The sequence below is a fragment of the Thunnus thynnus genome, chromosome 23 (assembly GCF_963924715.1).
Source record: "Thunnus thynnus chromosome 23, fThuThy2.1, whole genome shotgun sequence".
In the NCBI taxonomy this organism is placed as follows: domain Eukaryota; kingdom Metazoa; phylum Chordata; class Actinopteri; order Scombriformes; family Scombridae; genus Thunnus; species Thunnus thynnus.
Window position 1 is genome coordinate 21,024,596 of NC_089539.1, and position 16,132 is coordinate 21,040,727.

A 16,132-nucleotide genomic window follows, 5' to 3' on the forward strand; every position below is an offset into this window, starting at 1 on the left:
TGCTAATTTATACTGTATTTACAGCTACAGCGATAAATTAGATGTATTTCACTCCAGCTTGATGAACTATAATGTTAAAATACTGCTTACTTAAGTAAATGCATCGACAACAATAATCCAATAAACAATATATAGTTACATTATACTCTGAAAGGACCCTGTTGCATTTAAATAATTTTACTTTTGATATGTTTACTACATTTTGCTGATATTTCTGTTCTTTTACATAGTGTAGAATTACAAATTCAGGACTTACACTGTGTTATTGCTACTTTTACTCAACCACAGTTGCTGCTTGCTACTTACACTACTACAGAATGCTTTTTCCACCATTGCGTGTTTGTGCTCAAAAATCTTTTTCCCACATTACCACTAAAACCACTTTAATTCTCTGCTCGTTCTATCTTTAAATTCGAGCATTTCAATGCCAAAGTACTCAAAACAATCCGCATGTGTCAACCTATTAGCCAACCGCGAGGATGCTGAATCACATTTTAAATATTGCTGCTGCATCTGTCTTTAGAAGGTGCAAACCACAACTTTCACTTCTTTTTTTTTTTTTTTGCCCTAATTCTCTTGTGACATTTAATTTGACTGATAATTATGTTCAATTTGATGCAGTGGCTCGTAGTTATTTCAAGTAATATTGTAGCTGGTGGGATTCCTGCATGGCTGTTAACTTTAATAGTAGCCGTTCTAGATCCAAAAACTGTAACTATTTTACACCTTGCATTAAAAAAAGATCACCCATAATTAGTCAAACCCAAACACATGCATGTGCAAGACTTTATATGCACACATACATGCCTGCACACACACACACAAACACATGTGCACGTACCTACTGATTGTCACCTGAATCCCGAGTTAGCTGGAGGTGACACGTATTGTCTTTTGGCCTTGAATTAATGTGCCTGTAAATACGTTTTTTCCCCCTCATTCCTATTTGTTAAGTTATTCATAGAACTGCTGATTGCAGGCAGCCGTCAGAGCTAAATGAGGGCCTTTGTTATTGTTGAGTAATTAGGACAGCCATCATCGTGCTCCGAGATGACAGGGTCAGTTAAATAGTTTCTCTCTCTCTCTCTCTCTCAGTAGTCTGGGCTGATTATGGGAGCTCAGGCAGGCAGGCACGGCAGGCACGGCAGGCCTGGGAGCTGGAGCTGGGGAAGGGATGGAGGAGAGGAGGAGGGAGGGAGGAGGGGGGGGGAGTACAGATGGGAGGAGTGGGGAGGAAAGCAGACCTTATCTCAGGCAATTAATCAGAGACACTCATATTGCGGGACAATTATTCAAAGCTCACTCCTGCATAACTCAGCCCAAGGTTCCAGTGGGCTCGCTGTCTCTTTCCATCCCCCCTGGACTGGAAGGTCAGGAAAGTGAGAGGAAGGTGGAGCTGAGAGAAAGAGAAGGGACGCTATTGAGTGTGTGTGTACGTGAGACAGTGTGTGTGTGTGTGTTTGTGTGTCTTCGAGTCAGCTAAGGCAACGCAGGGTCAAAGTCGTTCAAAGTCTCGTCTTCTCTGGAGGCTTTTTTTGTTTTTCAAGGAGTTTATTCCCCATCATGTTTACATGCATAAACTTTTTTGCCTTTGGTGGAATATCATGGGCGTCGTCTGTTTTGTGTGCTGGTATGTGTGTGTGTGTGTGTTTGTGTGTGTGTGCGTGCGCATTATAGGGCCCAGGGCCAGCATTATCAACATTCCTCGGTGGCAGCAGGGTAGCTCGCCTGGCACCACACAAACAGGAAAAGGAAATAGCTCGACTTCACTACGGTTATCTCCCGGAGAGCCCTCACAGTGTGTATGAGTGTGTGTGTGTGTGTGTGTGTGTGTGTGTGTGTGTAGTCATGTATGTGTGAGAGCATGGCAGACTGTTTGTATATGGATCCCATTGGCGTTGCAACAGTGAACAGCACAAGAACTGTTTCTTAAGAATTAGTTGTTAGTATTTAGTTTGTTAATATTTAAAAGGGGTCTTGCGATGCCTTCAAGGGGGGTTGTGTTTATCATGTTCACGAGGGCCATTTGAATGACCCAATGATGTTGCATTCAGGACTTTGTAAGTGGACGTTTTCCAACAGCCCTGAGTTCACAAGTTTGTTTTTTTGTTTACCTGTTCCTAACATTACACTGAAAGGCTTAATTATTCTTGGAAAAGGAACAAGGCAACGTCCATTTTTCCTCTCGTAATGTAAACCACTTGAACAACAAGCATACTGTGAGCTACCAATGCTAACACTGTCATTCTCTGCACATATGACACCTTTTGCATGCCTGTGTGTCTGTTGCTCTTCCTAAGATTTCCCCAAGTGGAGCTTTTACTTATCTAAATTGTGAGTCTAAGAAAGGAGAAAGGGAGAACCATGACATTGTACCTCCAGTAGGTTTATGCAGAACATTTCAAGTGAGCTTACTTCTGGTTTTACCTCAAATCAAGTGGTTTAATACGTCTAAACTGGAGGTTTGTTTACAACCTGTGATTATCTGGTTGTTTTTGTGCAACATTGAACTTTTGTAGTGAATGTGGAAAGGTTTGTGCTCTTCATCATTTACAAAAAAAGGCCTAAACTGTGACATAAAACACTAAAAGATGCTCTCAAGTGCAAAAAGGGATCAAATTATTTCATATACAAGAAGTGGAATGGTTCAAGTTCATGTTCATGTTCATGTTTTGGCCAATAGGGTCATTTTATCACATTTCTTCACACTTAGTCACTTTTATATGTGGGAATACTAGTTATACTTCATGTAATAATGTAATTTTTTACATTAATATTTGTTAAAACTTATAAGAAGACAACAATAAGATACTAACTTGTAAGACATTGTTTGATTTGATGTGATTCGGTGATGAACAACATGCAAATAACACACTTTTTAAAAAATATTCACAAAACAAGACACAAATAAAACCCCCATAATAGAACATGTGACATGAAGGCTTTCTATCGTGCCATCTGCCCACTGACAGATAAACTTTTCCATCACCTGCCAACTAAAAATATCTCTCGGAAAAACAGCTGCTGCTCTTTGTTTTGTGCCTTAAAACAACACACTTCCTTCCTCACAACACTTCCGTGATCTTCAACATCAGGCAAACTCCTACAAATTAATATCCGCTCATCAATAAACACATAATCAAGCCCATCATCTTGAAAACGGTATTGATACTACTGAGATAAGAGAATCCCTTTTTTTTTTTGCAGTGCAGTGTTATGTAAATCAGCGACACTGATTTGCCAAATAAAACTATTTTTAGTTCATTCTGTCGGCCAGGAGATGTGCTAGAGCGAAATAACAGCATGCAAATAAAACACGTAAACTCTGGCCGACATTCAAAAGCATTCATCGCCTCGCCTTTTTTTTTTTTCCTTTCCTTTCCTTTCCTTTTCCTCTGCTCTCGTTCCAGCCCCAACCTGATCCGCAAATGTCACCTCCACTCTATGTATGAAAAGAGAGGAAGACATCGAGGAGGAGGGCAGAGAGATGGATCAGTGCGAGAGAGAGAGAGAGAGAGAGAGAAAGAGAGAGAAAGAGGGGAGAGAGTGTCATAAAATGCAAATGCGGCCCGTGTTCGCTTTTACAAATTAAATGTCAGGACATAAAATATTGTCAGTTTCATTTTGCCGCCAGAAGGATGACAAATCCATATTCTCCCTTAAATAAAACTCTTATTGCGGTGGAGGGGTAATCATGGCAGAACAAAGCGGCGTGATTAACGATAGCAATTTATTGTATCTGGCGGCCGGCGAGGCAGCGGCAAGGCAGAGGAGCAGAGAGACATCATGGTTATCATAATTCATATCGTAAATAACAGGGCCCAGCCAATCACAAGGAACCGCCGATGTCATCCCAAATAACCTTTGATAACAATTACCATAGAAGGCAGTACAAACCCCAAAGTCACAATGTTATCTTATCCCTATTCTCTGCTTGTAGAATACAACACTATTACCATATAGATTAGACTATTTATAATGGTGCGTGTCATTCCGGGTGCGGCTTTAAGTCGTCACCGTGTATGTGTGTAGGTGTAGCATGGCGAGGTGTGTGTGTGTGTGTGTGTGTGGGTGCGTGGGGTAGGTGGACCTGTCGTTGGGAGGAGATTATAGCCTGGTCTTTATGAGGAGCTGAGTTGCCCTCTCTCAGTATCACACAGCAGCACATTGCCAGGGCGGCCGGCGTTCACAATGGCGTGGTGGGAGAGGAGTCGTGCAACGTGTGTGTCGCTCTCTGTGTGTGTGTGTGTGTGTGTGTGTTCTGGGAGGGGTCGGGTGGGTGGGGATAGCGGAGGGGGAAAACTAGAGGAGGAGATATTAGCAGGGAAGCGTTGATAAGTGTTGGAGATTAGTGTAGGCGTATCTTGTCCGAGGTGTTGTTCCTCCTTGTTTTATCTACTGATAGAAATTTTCTGATGGAGAGCGGCGATATGTGGATCCACGGCTTCCTACCTACAACACACAAACACACCGCCCACCCACAATCGTAGATTCCCACCCGCGAGACGCACAGTTTCTTCCTTCACCGCAACATTCATATTGAGGAATCACTGTCCTTACCATAAAGAATATGAACATGAATGAGAAAATCGGCAACCGCCGCCAGACTCTATACTTCTTTCTCATGAGGTCAGACACTGAGTCGGTTTTGTAGATTTGTAAATCTGCTAAATTAAAGTCTCTGTGTGTAGTTTTTGACCACTAGTGGTGCTATGGAGTGATGTTTTGTTCGTATATGGTCGTCTAGAAGGACAGACACGTGTGCACAGACACATCCTTCCTTGCAGTCTCATGCTCAGAGGTCATAATGAAAAACTGGTGGCTGTAACATGCTAAGAAATGTGCTGATGTAACAACAAAAGGTAAGGAAGTAAACATGGATGTTAACAATGCAGGCTTTAGATGTGTATCCCAGATGTTGTGTGGCTTTGTAAATGTTTTATGAAAGTAAACAACTGTTAGGGAACATTTAAGGCATTAAATAGCAAGAGGCCGCTGTTATTCAAGTGCAAAGTTCAGCTTCTGATTATGTTCAGTGGAAAGATCATTTGCATCATTATGACATGCCAAAAGAAAAATGCTGCTTACAGTTTCTCAAATGTGATAATTTGCTGTTTTTGTTTGTCCTGTATCATTTTTGGTCAAGACAAAATAAGCAATTAGAAGATGCTACTTTGAAGTGCAGGAAATTATGATGGGCATGTTTAAAAAGAATTATTTTTGTATGGATTCTGCTTTTTTTTTTTTTTTTTGCGCTGTGATATTTCCTGTTTGCTCCAGCACTTGTGGGTGAATTTTTTTATTTATTTATTTATTTTTTTTAAATGTGTGCACAACTCTCCTTGAATCATTTTTAACTCTTTTGTGACATTTAACGGACTAAACAATTGCTGGATTAATCAAAAATAAAATCAAGAGATTTATTGATAGTGACAATAATCATTGTCAGATGTAGAGGGATGGAGGGAAGACAGGAAGCCACAAGGCATATGAAAGAGTTTTAGAGGATCCACAGCACAAAAAATACCATTAAAAAGACAGAGATTAACAGATGACATGATATTAACTCTCGTTTGTTTACACCAAAGCAACAACACAACTTTAACACCTTTAACAAGAGAAGCACCAAATCTGATACTCAGTATTTATATCAGTCTAAAAGTCTCAAAAACACTTGATCATCCACCAGAAAGAAAAACTAAAAAGCTACAAATCTGACATGAACCGTCTCATACTTTGCTGAATCCAAATGTTAAACTTGCAGGCTTGCAGACAGTGACGAGTCTGAAGTGATCATCATCAACTAAAGACTGTAAGGGGATAAAACGCTCTAAGAGACGTGATTTCATACAGTGCTGCAGAATATGACCAATGCAGCATATCGTCAAGCTAAAAACATGCTAACTGCATATGAAGTAGATGTCGAAGAGGGAAAAAAAAAATTGGATTGGTATCGTGTTAGAGATTAAATATTGGCATCAAGAATAATAATATATCCTGCTTGTGTTTGTGTCACTTGTGCATCCACCTCCGGTTCAACCTGAAACTGCAAATAAAGAAAAAGAGAACAAATTGGCTTCAAAAGGACACTCGAGTCTTTACTGGAAGGAGGAGGATGAGGGAAGGGGGACGAGCACAAGGACGAGATAAAACAGAGCGGGAGCGAGGAGGAAGAGAAGGGACCAAAGCAAGGACAAGGTGAAGGAGAAGGAAGATATTGCGTTCTTATGTTTAAACTTAAGAGAGGAGTTTGTGTGTCCTCTTCAACGGTAAAACTGTCCAATACCAACCTTCCCTGACAAGACAGTTCCAGATCAAGTAACATACAAGCCAAGACAGTGTACAAGCCTGAGGTAGATTAGGAGAAGATAGAAAAAAAAAACAAGAGAAAGTATCGTTTTTAAAAGTCATGCTCAAGAGCAGGAAAAAGGAGGAAGACCTCTGAGGACATAAAGTGATGTTAAAGCACTAGTCAGTGGTATAATATCTGTAGTTTTTGGCAAGGATATCCCTGTGTGGGCTCGTGAACAGTTAATCTCTCTTGACAGGATCTTCATTTGAATAAAGATTCTGTCAGCGCTATGTGCTTTTTGGTCGCTTAAGAGGAGGACCTACAGTAAATTCTGCAAGAAACTCGAATTGCTTTGACAAATCATGGCTGACGGGGAGAGAACGGCGCCTTCCTACCTGTGCATTTTTAAACATGCCTAAGCACAACTAAAACACCTAAGCACAACTTCAAAATCTGAAGCAATCTAAGGAGAAAATACATCTCATTAGAGCAGCTTAAATGCAAGATTAAGCTTGTAATAAAAATTCTGTCCGTGATGCTTTTTTTTTAATATATTACATGAGCTCTTGAGCTTTTCCTCAAATCGTCTGGTGTTGGTCAGATGTAGAAAGCAGATGTTACACGGGACCTGTAGGAAATATTTAAATGAGGCCAATAATAGAATGGACCGTGGATAATGGACATGTATAATATGTGTTGTAAATCCCGGTTTGAGGATCTTAAAAATGGAGAGAAATTACAGTGTAACTCCGTATCGGCCTAACGAAATTATAAAAAAGTTCATTTCATGATCTGTCAAAGAGAGAAAGGTAGGTATGCTGCTTTAGAAGAAGAAAGTATGAGGACATTTGACACTTAATACTATTGGAAACAGATATGGGACTGTATGTACTGTATATTTGGCCTGGAAATCAATCAGTCACGTATAGCTGAACATGTAGTCCCATAACAGTAGACGATGCTGAAGTTGATTTACACTGAGTTCAAAAATCCCACTGCCTCTCTCTCCCTCTCTCTCTCTCTCTCTACTCATTTTTCTTCTTTCCTTCAACATTTCTCATCTCCTCTCCTAGATGGAATTCACAAAGTGATTTTCTCCTCGTTCCTCTAAATCTCTTGATCACTTTAATTTTTTGCTAGGCTGCTTCATCGGTGTCCTGGGAAAGAGAAAAGAGAAGGGAAGGGGGCAGGAGGAAGGGAAAAAGCCGACGGGCGAGAGACTACAAATGAAGCCGGGAGAGCGGGGAGAGAGGCTAGAGAGAGAGAGAGAGAGAGGGGGAGAGTAGTATAGAGTTAAGGCTTTATCAGTGAGTGCCCTGAGGTATGTGGGGACGCTGCTGAATCCAGAGAGATTAGGGGAAAAATGCAGCACATGGCAGTAAGGGGCTTACGCCACAGCTTGTATTAGTTCAGGTGAAAAGAGTATTGCTTTTACATAAAACTGGACAAATCCAGCCACAATGCATTTCCCGTTGGACCACAATGGGGTCCTCTATCTGTGGACCTCACCTCCTGTCCCTCGGGTTCCCCAAAGCTCCTCTATCTAAACAGGAGTAGAGACTGAGGGAAGGTGGAGAAAACACAGATGGACAGGGGAGGGAGGAGGAGATATGGCGCCGCACCAAACTTCATTTTCAGCGTTTGCACAGGAGCCGGTTGTCAGTAGATGGCGAGGGCCTAATTTCCACCGGGGACAGGGGGTTCATGTCCCCGTGACTTTTCAAAATCTTATTTCTTGTCCCCCACACCTCCTACTTTTACAACTTCAGTTTGAATTATTCTCCCAATTCTCGCTGAATAGTGTCCTCCTACTGTCCAGGCGCCACAATCCAGATGCGAGAAGCTCAGCTGATAAAAATGCTGATACTGTAGACTCTCGAATAAAAGCCAGTATTCAAATGATGTCCAAACAAGTCAAGGAAAGTCGCTAATAGAGGCCAGGTAAAAAAAAAAAATACACAGAGGGAGAGGGGTGAAAATCACCTGTTTTTATTACAGACTCATGTCATACCCACCAATCTGCCGCTCTGAGTTTTTCTTGTTAACTATTTTTCATTTGCTCATTAACTCCAATCTGTTCTACTTTGCTGTATTTTCAATCACTGTGAAGCTACTGCGGATGAAGCTCAGCTCTTCCTAAAGATGTGTCACATTAAAGGCCCACCAGGAAAGGTAAAGGTAGGTTAATGCCTTTTTGAGCCACTGGGAGGTTTAATGTGAAACACCTGTGCAGGAAGTGTGCTAGGGAGCTTAACGGCGATTGAAAAAACAGCAAAGTGGAAGCGATTGGACTCAAAAAGTGAATGAAAACAGCAAAATTAAAATGAGGTGGCTTCTAACTAAAACATGATAAAAATAGATTCATAAAACAAAGATGGTTTCCGGATTCTTTGCAGATGAGGTACCTCACAAAAATGTACAGTATGCTCATCCTGGTCGCCTTAATATGCGCTGACAGCAGTAAGCTTTATAGGCGGTAGGGAGTTTTTTTCCCCCTGAGGTTTGTCTTTCAGGCTACATACAGTTGCCCTAACCATCTGATTGGATCCTAATTTTCTCCTAAAATATGCTAGAATCAATCAATATCAAAGATGTCTTATCATCAAAGATAAGACAGCAAATACAACACTATCTATTTGAGTATAAAAGTTCATTTTTGACCTTGGAAATACTAGTTCGGCAAAAAAAAAGACTTAAAAGAATTAAAATCTCACCTCAAGGTTTACTTCATAGCTGTTGTTCTGGAGCCTGTTGGCTTGTGTATGAAGTTCATTGCTTCACATACATGTCACATGATGACATCTGAGCTATCTCTGCGGGAACTGCACAAATACTACAGAAAAAAAAGCTAGAAATGGACTTTGAGTTGAATAATGTATCAGTAAGTATCAAGTTTTCAGTGAAAATGTGATGAAATAGGGATAGTTGAGAACGCCAGACTTAAGGGTGTTTCCTACTTCCAAACCCCCCTTGAGAGAAGCTGTGATGAGGATACAAAAGGGATAAAGTTTTAGTGAAAACAGAGGGAGCGAAAAGGGTGGAATGAACATAAATCAGAGTTAGAATAAGACAGAGAGGCTGCAGGGAGTTAGAGCAGGAAAAGATTTTAGATGAATGCATTTGTGATTGAGCAAAAGGTCTCATCCTTCTCTTTGGGTGGCAGATAAATGCTTCACGTAGACACTGAAGTCTCCATTCTACTGTCACCGGGACTTTTATCTAAATCTTCTGCTCCTGAGGTGCGTTTATTAGCCAAGTTTTTCATCTTGAAATATATGTAGGTTGAGGGGAGCTTGGCCCGCACACTTCTTTATCTTTCACCTGTCATGTACAGTAAGCCCAGGTAACAATGGCGCCTTACATTACATTACATGCCCATTCTGTATTCAAACCATCCAAGTCAGACATCCAAAGAAGCTCCGACACCCCTCCCATACTACTCGCCATTATTGGCAGAACAATACCCTCAAAAAGCCAAGTTGGTCAAAAAAAAAAGGAGAGAGAGGGGCTGTATCTGCGATGGCGCTTAACATCAATTTGTGACACGATTAATCAATTTGGACCTTCTTTCTCTCTCTTTCTTGGTGCCTCGTCACTGTCGTCACTCTTTAAATAAAGAGCGGCGGCTGTTTGAATGAGCCGGGGCTCATCGCGATATGGCGCAGGTTAAGTAGGAGGCGCATGTTTTAGGATAGCGCCCCGCTGCTCCCTCTCGTCCTGAAACACTTAGCTGGTGATTAGCATAAGCTGATAGCGCTATCAGGAGCGTGCCATTGTGGTGACCCTGAAGCCCCCCCCCCCCCCTTCCTTCCCCACCACCATCACCACCACCCATCCTACCCCCCCACCCCCCCCCCCCCCCCACCCCCTCCTCCTTTCTCCCTCTGAGAAGGTCTTATCTGGGATGTACAGGGCCTCTGTAGCCTCCTGGGGAGATGATGGAGGGAGGAGGCTGAGGTGGGTACTGTAGGGAAGGAGGATGGGGTTTGAATGGGGAAAAAGGGGGGCGATCCCGTTGTTGAACACTGTGTGTCTTTGGATGTGTCCTCTAATGTTTTCATGCCTTTTGAATAGTATATAATAAACTTTATTTCTGTTAAACTTTTCAGAACACAAACTGCTTTACAGATAGAGAAGACAAGAAGACTCACCAATCAGTCTTCCTGTCTCCGGCTTCTACAATGTGAAGATTTACTCTTTTTTTCTGTTTTATATCATTTTAATTAAATATTGTTGAGTTTTGAACTGTTGGTCAGACATTTCCTCAAACCCTTAAGCAGACAGATTGTAAAAACAGTTAAGCTAGTTTATCTAAAAGTTTATCTACCTGTTTATTTAAAAGTAAAACAGTAAAATCAGTTCACCACCAACACTGGTAACAACGCTTGTTTTCTTTCTTTTAAAAAATATTCTAAGTGAAAGAAATTACAAAATCTTACAATCCTGTGAAGTGATTGATGTTTACAATCGAGAATGTAGGTCATACTTTCATCGTTCACTTTCATTTTCTATTCCAAATAGGTCATAAACACATGCTAAGATTAGCTAAACTTGCCTGATTGTCTCACTGTCAGGGTTTCTTACCACATTGGACTTCTCGATGTCACTGCGTTTTCGGATCTCAGCTGAATCAAGCAGGTGAGTACAAAAACATTACTGATAGAACCGGTGGCCGAGACAACAAGATCCAATTTGTAATAAACTGGATTTATCCTTTAAAATCTGTTAAAGTGAGTTTGTGTTTTTACTTCCCTGGTCTCCACAGCAGGTCACCCCTAAATCTCTCCCGGGAGGAAAGCTGTCAGTATATCTAGGCATCTCTCTCTCTCTGTGTCTCTGTGCATGTCTTTCTCTCTTTAGCTTAAAGTCTGACAGTTTATTTCAAACTCGGAAGTAACAAACAAACTCAGAATGAAAAGTTAATTCACCTAAATTTCTGTCTCTTTGTATTCGTGTTACCTATTTCAGGAGGCGGCCGGATCTTCACTAGCGTTCTCTAAATCACTCCCACGATACCTCAGTCAGACTTTTTTCTTTTTTTTTTGTGTTGTGCAAAAAAGAAAAGTATGATGAAACCACGAAACAATACACGCACATAAACATGAATATGGCGACACATTTCTTGAAGGTAAGCAATTTCCATGCACGTTAAGAGCTTAGCATCGACGCAGCAGTATTCATATCAGTTTACTATTATGATGCAAATGATAACAGTGGTGCCTGGCTCCCTCTTTCTCCCTTCTGCACTTCTACTATGAACAACACGCCACATTATAGTACAGATGCACACCTACATTACAGTGTACACATAGACACAGACATGATGAATTTCACCCAGCTGCATTGCATATTCCCTTTGTTTGAGCTGATTGGATCTGTGGCGATCATATGTTTACCCAGAGCTCTATCTCTTTGAGAAACCTCCGTCACGGGTAGCGGAGAGTAACGTTCGCCTCGTGTTTTCCTTTTATTTTGGAGACGGGCACGCACACACGGTCTTTATGTATATATGCTAATAGGCTGGCTAACACGGTTTCACACTGTTTGTTTCTGCAAATGATGCAACTTGCCAGACATCCGTTTTTCTGCTGATGTTCACATTTTCTTTTCTTTTTTTTTTTTTCACCCTCTCTCTTTCTCAGGGCGGGCATTTTGGAGAGGGAGAGAGAGAGAGAGAGAGTGAGAGAGAGCAAAGGGAGGAAGATGAAGAAGAGAGGAGGAGGGGGAGGAGGAGGAGGAAGGAGGGAGGGAGGGAGGCGTGTGTTCAAAATCCACAAAGGTTTTGTAATAAATGCATCGACGACAATAAAAACAAAAACATTAAAGGGAGAAAAGACGTGTTTCTGTGTTAAACAATTAGTGCTGCAGCATTAGAGCCGATCAGGAAGAGACAAAAGCTCGGCAGCAGCAGGGGTTTACCCCAGACACAAAGACACAAAGACAGATGCTCTGCAGCCCAGCCAAGCTACACTACCACATACTAGCTTCCACTAGAGCTGCATCGAGCCACATCAACAATACAAGTGTCTGTAGGTCTGTAATAATATAGCATCAAACTGCAATTGACATGAATTAATAATCTGGATACTCTAATACATTCATTTGTTTGTGTGTTATTATCTATAATTGCAAGTTAATGTACAAATGTACGATGAAACCTGCCTACCTGCCACAACTCAGAGGCTTTGACAACTTCACAACAACTCTACTTTTATTTAAAACAATGCCACAAAACACCAGCTAATGGCAATTTAAATTCCACACTGAACTCCTTTTAGTTACCTGCTGGTGTATGTGAAAGCTTTTGCTTTAAAGGGCAAGTTCGCCAAAATGATAAAAAAGTTGTATGGACAGCTACAACCTTCAAGGAGAGGATCATGTGACTGACGTGGGTAGCTGAGCTAGCGCTTCTGCTAGCAAGCTAATCTACTAGTTTGCTACTGACTGAACGCTAGCTGATGTATTACCTTACAGATAACAGTGACTAGGAGCTTGCTGATGTTGGTTTGATGAGTTACTAATAAATAATGTTACAATGACACATTATAGTAGGAAAATATTGTTAAAAATGAAGTTTTTTCTATATTGGCATTGAACTGTGTCCTCTTTAATATCTGATATTTCTCTGAACAGACTTTCTGATGAGATTTGGTGGAAGTATTCTGCTGGGCGACAGATCCACATGTTAAAGGATCTGATGGGAAATTCTGTGATACATAAATTGGAAAGTGATACAGAAGGGATCCTTAAACGTGGATTTGACGTCATGTTTGCATGAATGTTCATGTCATATTTTGGTGGGAAGTTAGTTAATTTCTCATCATTTAAATATGTTTAAATGTTTTGGATTATTCCAATAAAATGTGTCCAAACTAAAGAGAGGTGAAAGATTAAAGACATACGGCAGGTTGATGAACAAATTTTCTCTTTGTTGTAGAGAGTTTTACTCATTTCCAGAGGCTTGTAAGCTAGCAATGCTACCAAAAACTAGCCTGCCAACCCTTTCGAGTGTCTCTGTCAGTCATGTGATCCTCTTCTCGCAGGCCATAGTTGCCTGTTGAGAGTCTCTCGTCTGCATGGATGAATACAACCAAAGGTAAATGAGGAAAATATGTTTGTTTGTAATTTGGCTGTTGCTGAACCACCAAACCTTTCACCAGGTCTACCTCTCGCTGTAGAGCTTCCAATTTCATTGTTGTAATTACCGGTTACAAAAGCTCAGGATTACATTAAATTTAAAGGATGTCAGTCATAAAGCTCCTGCAGCCTGTGTGGTCACACTCTCCTTTCAGCTCCCGTTAACCATGCATGTGTGTAAGACTGTATGTGTGTTTGTGTGTAAGGAACCCCCCCCCCCCCCCCCCCTCCGGTGGCGTCTACTCTGTACATTCGACTCAATGGCTCCAGTGTTCATATGTGTGTGTGTCTGCATGTGTGTGTATGGCTGCGGCACTTAACCTTGTGACCGGTTGTGGAATGAGCTCCACAGAATCGCCGCTGAGCCTCTCGCCCCCCCACCGCACCGCCACGGTGTGCGTTACCACCCCAAGAGAGGCTGACAAGCTCGCGCACACACACACACACACACACGCAGACACACACAAGCTCTCTCTGTGTCCTCCAAGATAGAGATGGTGACGGCATAAAGCCTCGTGTTTAGACTCTACGTCTTTGTTCCTCCCTGATGGTGCCTCCTCTACCTGCATATGAGGGAGGAAGTCTCCGCTGTTTCCACTTTAAAGCCAGGAAGTGTTTGATTCCCTCAGTTTCCTCGACTACTAAAAGCCCATTTCATCTTATTCCCCAAAACCGCAGCATGACACAACACTATTATTCCTTCAGTCTACACCCAACCACCCCCTCAACCACCCCCCCTCTCACCATGCTCTTTGATTCACCCTGCTGCTGTTTCATTTAGCCTCATTGTCACACACTTGTTGGACGTATACAACAGAATCACCTGCCGCAGCCTCTGATATGTGTCGAATGAAGTCAAACAGGGGAAACGTGTGTGTAGCAGGTGTAGGGCGAAGGTTAGATTAATGTAAAGGAGCTGATATCGGCCTTTTATGGTCATGATAGTCTGCGATAATTATTATGCTCAATATGTGCACGAATACAGACACTAAATGGCATGAAGAACAGAGAAAAGTCTACAACTGGCTGTAATTTCTTAAAAACAGCTGGTAACACCTGCAGTCAACGATTTTCTGAATTATTTTGAGCAGTATTTACCTTTGAAATGTCCTTTCACTCTGCACCAGAAGCACAAAAAGCCTTTTCAACTAAGACAAATTTGTATTTGTAAAGTTTTTTTCTCTTTTTTTTGTTTTTTTATAAAGAGGATAACTTTTACCTAGATTTTATGGTCTGCCCCCCCTAAAAGCTGTGTTTCCTGCTGCAATAAGAAGTTAATCTTTGTACTTTGCAATAAATACGTTTTTTTTGTGACTAGAACAACTGAGAAAATTATCTTAAAACATTAAGAGAAAGTGAAATGAAAATATGCAAATGAGCCTCTGATTGTAAGTCCCACGACGGCGTCTTTGTGTCACAAATACTATTTTCAAAGTCAGCCCTTCATCCAGATATTTTTTTTATTATTTTCCTTTTTATCCAAATTTCAGCAGTTTTAAAAGTTAAAAATAAATAGAGATAAATTCCCTTTAAGAAAGTAATGAATCTAGTTTGTGTTTAATATGTCAAATGATACCTCTGAGCAAAACAAGCTTTGTATTTCTTGACATTGCATGATAATGATTCAGTTGATTATATATAAATGAATATTTCTTTTGGCATTTGACCTCCAAAATCCAGTCTGACTGCACGTGAATGACGACAAGCAGGAGTGAGCAGAAACACCTCGGTGAGTGTGAGGTAAGAAGGTATCAGACTTCCTCTCTTCACACCTCAAAACAACACTCCATTGATGCTGTCCAAAGAAGGAGCAGCCTTAGGAGACCCGGTGCTAACCTCAGCCTCTAACCTACAGCTTTATGGGGTCACGGGGTCAACTCTTCAACAGGCCGATCCCCCCCCCCACCACCCTACCACTCTCTGAAGGATGGGTGCTTATCTGCTGGTGTCTGTCAAATATCTGTCAGACGCACCAAACTGAGTTTTCATGTGTTATATATGTATATTTACATAAATCAACTATGTGCGTGATATTTGAGGGGAACAAAAAAGAATGTCGTCACTCAGATGACACATAAAAAAATGAGCCGGCCATCTGAGACTGGCCAGTTACAGCAGGGGTCATATAGGGTCAGCGCCATGGCAACAATAGCAGTCTGCCTCACCTCCTGTGCAGTGTTCAATTTAGAACGTAGCCTGTCAATCACATAGTTACCTGACAAGTTTTTAATGCATATAACAGAACAGAGAAGTTAAGTTAAATGCTCCTGTGGAAGAAACAGGCTCCTATTTATTATTTAAATGCACACACACAGTGTCCATATATGAGTATTTCTCTAACAAAGTATTTTCTCTGGGCAAATTTCAATATTTCATATATTTGGCTCCTCTTGGAGAAATCCAATCGTGTGTTTTTTGCAGAGAGGATGTCTAAAAGCAGAGATCAGTAGCCATCTTCCCTCCCTGTTGATTGGCCCTCCAGGACCCTATTTTCCCATCATTTTGTGCCTAAGTGACTAATGAGGACAACATTTTTTTGAAATTGGTCCAGTATTGAGTGAGAGCGCTTCAGCCGGCAGCTGCGAAACGAGCTGCAATGTAATCCGACGGGGCAACAGCGCACGTTCAATGTACGTCCACTAAAAGTGCTTGTTTTGTTGTTACTGTAAGTGTCTGACAACATTATGGAAAGGACCATACAGA

At 41.3% G+C, this 16,132-nt stretch overlaps 2 long non-coding RNA genes across 2 annotated transcripts in view; one reads left to right on the forward strand and one right to left on the reverse strand.

Moving 5' to 3' along the window:
* LOC137176036 (uncharacterized) overlaps positions 1 to 16,132 on the reverse strand; it is a 280,115-nt gene that overhangs the window by 16,934 nt on the left and 247,049 nt on the right. The window lies entirely within an intron of this gene.
* Positions 10,193 to 12,056, forward strand: LOC137175784 (uncharacterized). The gene is made up of 3 exons (XR_010925717.1): positions 10,193 to 10,475; positions 10,867 to 10,930; positions 11,261 to 12,056. It is a non-coding gene; the product is annotated as an uncharacterized lncRNA (long non-coding RNA).